A 5,279-nucleotide genomic window follows, 5' to 3' on the forward strand; every position below is an offset into this window, starting at 1 on the left:
ATCTTTTGCAACTCAACTAAATAAATTGCATGGATCTTCGGTCCATTTAAACCGAGGAACTCAAATGGTGGTTTCTCTTTAAAACATATCCTCACGATAGTAGGGAGCTATATTCAATATTTCTTTAATTTCAAATTCACCATAACACACTTGCAAAAATCCTAGTGCCTTTGTTATCATAACCCTTGGCCTCGAACTTTTTCCGTAAATTCTTTCGTCATTTTCCGGAGGTCCACCAAAAATCCGAACATTTTTGTACACTTCTATAACCAAGCCCTAGTTCAAACCCTTTTGAACTAAATTCAAACGAGTTTGAATTACATCTTTCAATCTTGCCTCTCCTGTTTTTCGTGGACCGTGCACATTTTTACGAGTCCGTGAAAATTATTCCCATGCCCAGATTCCACTCTACCTTCTCTTTCTTTTCTTCCTCTTTTTCTGTTTTGTTTTAATATGGAAAAGAGTAAGAGAGAGAGAGAGAGAGAGAGAGAGAGAGAGAGAGAGATCCCAGCCAGGCCTCTGGCCACCTGGGCCTCCCTTCCACCAGGTCGGCCTTCCTTCCCCGCAGTCAAAGTGGCCCAAGGCCCAGCAGCTGACCTCCCTCCTAACCCTAGATGGCCGAAGCCCAGCTCCTACACCGCACTCATCTCCCTTCGTTTCCTCCTAGCGCCGCCAGGAGAGCCCCACGCTCGATCTCCCCGTTCTTTCCCCTCCCGCAGCGCCACACACACACACACGCACAGGACTTGCTCGATCCCCCTCCTCTTTCTTCGATCTCTAGCGCTGCCTCAGCCTCCATGGCCTCTCTCGCTCACCGCCGAACCTCATCGCGCTAGCGCTCCAACCTCCGCCGCCGCTTTAGTCCGAGGACCCCGCCTCCCGCGTCTCCTCGTCCGCGTCCCGCCTCCTCTTCTCTGCGTTCGCGCCTGCCCGAGCGTCGGCTTCGCCCGCTGCCTCCTCTGCACGTCGCGCCCGAGGCCCCGCGAGCCTCCCGCTCGTCCGCCGTACATCCTCCATGGCGCCTCCTCGCCTCCCGAGGCCTGCAGGCCCGTGCCTCCCTCCGCGGGCGGGCTTGAGCAGGAGCTCCCCGAGTCGGTGCCCGTCGGTCACCTCCACACGCTCGCCGTCGTACACTTCCGGCGCCTCCGATCCTCCTCTGCATCGTCTCCCCGTCACCATGGCCTCGCCTCAGCTCGAAGCAGATGAACAGCAGCGTCCGCCGCACGCTTCCTTTGCTTCGTCACGCCCGCGCCAAGTCGTGTTTGTGGATTTCGTCAAGTTCGAGCTTCGTTGAACGAGGGCTTTTGCCTTTCTCATTTTGGGACGCAACAAGTTCATCTTCGAAAGTACGTTCGGTGGCACCGAAGACTTTTCATGCGTCAAAGTCCATCCCCGAGGATTTCACCAAGTATCATGACGGCCGTTATTCGTCAAGTACCTCTTCGGATCACCAAGTTTCGGCTACCATCGTCGTGAACTATTTTTGGAACGTGTATCACTAACGCCAAGTACTAGTTCTACGAGGATCGCCAAGTTCGACGACGCTCTCCGCCCGAACGACTACCGCCGACGCGTACCTCTCCGTCGCCGTGGGTTTCGTCAAGTTCAACGGTGAATCCCGAAGCCTTCGGATTCGTCAAGTCCAAAGATGCAAGTACCACTCCGAACCATGTACGACGACCGTCGCTGAAGACCCGTGTAACGCGAACTTCAAGTTCGACTACCGTCGCGTGTACCCCTACTTCCACTACCGAACGTCCCGAGAATGTCTACTTCCCCTACACCGCATCGAACTTGAACCCCTCCGATAACGCACGCTTCGAAGGTATAACCATCGAGACGACGCCTGTGGATGAATGCTTGTGTTGTATGAGTTGCACCCTATGTTTGAACCGTGTCCGAGTTGTCACTTGCTCGGTCCTCCTCGTTGCCATGCCGTCCATCCGTGGGAACCTGGAATCCGGGATCATCCCACCATCTTTTGCATGCTCCCATCACTTTTCCTTTTGCACCGGTATTTCCATGAGCTATTGGAACCGTTATCGTTGTCATGGCACTCCCTTTCTTTCCACCACGGTGACAAATGCTTCTTAATGCTCTTGTCAACTTTTAATAAAAATTGCATAAACTTGCACATGTCATTCGCATCATGATAATAACATTTAAATGTTTAAAATTATTGTTGCACCTAATTGATAATTTACTTATGGGGATTTACCGGATTTGTTGTTTGTTATTTCCGGCCTCATTTAAACTTGCCTAAATGTTTAGTTTACTTTTGCTTCACCTCTTGACATGCTTAACAACATTTTATATTGTTGGGTACATAACCGAGAGAGAACTAAATAAGTCATGTGGTGTTCCGTCAATATGCAATCCCGTTACATATTGAGCTCCACTTAATTTGTAGTTTTGGTTATTGCACTTTGCCATGTCATGCATATTTAAACCGGACATGCATCATACTTGGTTGTGCATCATGCCATGCTTATGTGATGGTTGTTTACCATGTTGTTTGCTTCTTTCCGGTGTTGCTTCTTCGGGTTAGTTCCGATAACATCGCGTTTGTGAGGATCCGTTCGACTACGTCCGTTTGTCTTCTTCATGGACTCGTTCTTCTTCCTTGCAGGATTTCAGGCAAGATGACCATACCCTCGAAATCACTTCTATCTTTGCTTGCTAGTTGCTCGCTCTTTTTCTATGCCTATGCTGCGATACCTACCACTTGCTTATCATGCCTTCCATATTGCCATGTCAAACCTCTAACCCACCTTGTCCTAGCAAACCATTGTTTAGCTATGTTACCGCTTTGCTCAGCCCTCTTATAAATTTGCTAGTTGCAGGTGAAGATTGGAGTTTTTTCCAAGTTGGAACATAGATTGTTGTTGGGATATCACAATATCTCTTATTTATTTAATACATCTATATACTTGGTAAAGGGTGGAAGGCTCGGCCTTATGCCTGGTGTTTTGTTCCACTCTTGCCGCCCTAATTTCCGTCATGCCGGTGTTATGGTCCTTGATTCTGCGTTCCTTACACGGTTGAGTTATAATGGGAACCCCTTGACAGTTCGCCTTGAATAAAACTCCTCCAGCAAGGCCCAACTTTGGTTTTACCATTTGTCACCTAGCCTTTTCTTTCCCTTGGGTCGGCCGGCTCAAGGGTCATCTTTATTGAACCCCCCCGGGCCAGTGCTTCTCTAAGTGTTGGTCCAACTGAGCGATGTCCGGGGCTACCAGGGGCAACTCTGGGCTGGCCTTCCCGGCGTCTTGCTCATCCGGTGTGCCCTGAGAACGAGATATGTGCAGCTCCTATCGGGATTTGTTGGCACATCTGGGTGGCTTTGCTGGTCTTGTTTTACCATTGTCAAAATGTCTTGTAACCGGGATTCCGAGCCTGATCGGGTCTTCCTGGGAGAAGGAATATCCTTCGTTGACCGTGAGAGCTTGTGATGGGCTAAGTTGGGACACCCCTGCAGGGATTTGAACTTTCAAAAGCCGTGCCCGTGGTTATGGGCAGATGGGAATTTGTTAATGTCCAGTTGTAGAAAACCTGAAACTTATCTTAATTAAAATGCATCAACCGCGTGTGTAACCGTGATGGTCTCTTTCCGGCGGAGTCCGGGAAGTGAACACGGTGTTGGAGTTATGCTTGACGTTGGTTGCTCTAGGATCACTTCTTGATCATAGATTCTTGACCGTGCTTTTGCCTTCTCTTCTCGCTCTCATTTGCGTATGTTAGCCACCACATATGCTAGTCGCTTGCTGCAGCTCCACCTCATACTCTTTTACCCTACCTATAAGCTTAAATAGTCTTGATCGTGAGGGTGTGAGATTGCTGAGTCCCCGTGACTCACAGATACTTCCAAAACCAGGTTGTAGGTGCCGATGTTATCGTGCAGGTGACGCAACCAAGCTCAAGGAGGAGCTCGTTGAAGTTCTTGTTCATCGTGTTGTTCCGTTTTTTTCAGTGGATCAGTAGTGGAGCCCAGTTGCGACGATCGGGGACCATGTTGCTTTTGGGGTAGTCTTCTTTTATTTTGGTTCCATAGTCGGACCTTGATTGTATCTGGATGATGTAATGCTTTATTCATGTATTGTGTGAAGTGGCGATTGTAAGCCAACTATGTATCTCTTTCCCTTATGTATTACATGCGTTGTGTGAAGATTACCTCACTTGCGACATTGCTTACAATGCGGTTATGCCTCTAAGTCGTGCTTCGACACGTGGGAGATATAGCCGCATCATGGGCGTTACACTGATCTAGTTGATGACCACTTGGCCATGGGTGAGAGTCAAGCCATCATGTGTGTCAAGCGCTTCACAGTCGGAATTGTGCAAGTATTTGGTCCGGAGTATTTGAGAGCTCCCAATGCTGAAGACGCCGTAAGGCTTTTGGAGATGAACAAGCTCGCGGGTTCCTAGCTATGCTTGGCTCAATAGATTGCATGCATTAGAGTTGGAAGAACTGTCATAAAGCATGGCATGGACAATTCCACGACCAGAAAAAGGGCTCTACTATAATCCTTGAAGCGGTGGCCGATCAAGAGACTTGGATTTGGCATGCTTTTTTGGAATGCCTGGATCTTTGAGTGACATAGACGATGTTAATAGGTCACCACTCATGAATAAGATTGCAAATGGTGAACTGCCACCGGTGCAGTTTGTAGCAAATGACCATACATACAACTATGGCTACTATCTTGCGGATGGCATCTACCCAAAGTGGCAAACATTTGTGAAGCCGTTGAAAAAACCGAAAGGTAAGAAAAATCTAGATTTTCACAATGCTCAGGCTAGTAAAGATGTGGAAAGAGTTTTTGGGATTTTGCAAGCCCAATTTGCTATTGTGAGAGGACCGGCTAAATTTTGGTATCAAAAGATCCTTTGGTACATCATGCATGCTTGTGTGATCATGCATAACATGATCATTGAGAATGAGCGTGGCCAAGATTTAGACTACTCTCAGTATGAACTCTTGGGACATCCCGTGCGAGTGCGGCGGAGGGCTGCGAGGATGGCCCGATTTGTTCCCTTTGTCATCGGTATGTTACTTGCCCGAGATTCGATCGTCAATATCTCAATACCTAGTTCAATCTCGTTACCAGCAAGTCTCTTTACTCATTCCATAATACATCATATCGCAACTAACTCATTAGTTGCAATGCTTGCAAGGCTTAAGTGCTGTGCATTATCGAGAGGGCCCAGAGACACCTCTACGACAATCGGAGTGACAAATCCTAATCTCGAAATACGCCAACCCAACAAGTACCTTTGGA

This window comes from Triticum urartu, chromosome 3A (genome assembly GCF_056163025.1).
Source record: "Triticum urartu cultivar PI428250 chromosome 3A, HENAU_Tu73, whole genome shotgun sequence".
Classification (NCBI taxonomy): Eukaryota; Viridiplantae; Streptophyta; class Magnoliopsida; order Poales; family Poaceae; genus Triticum; species Triticum urartu.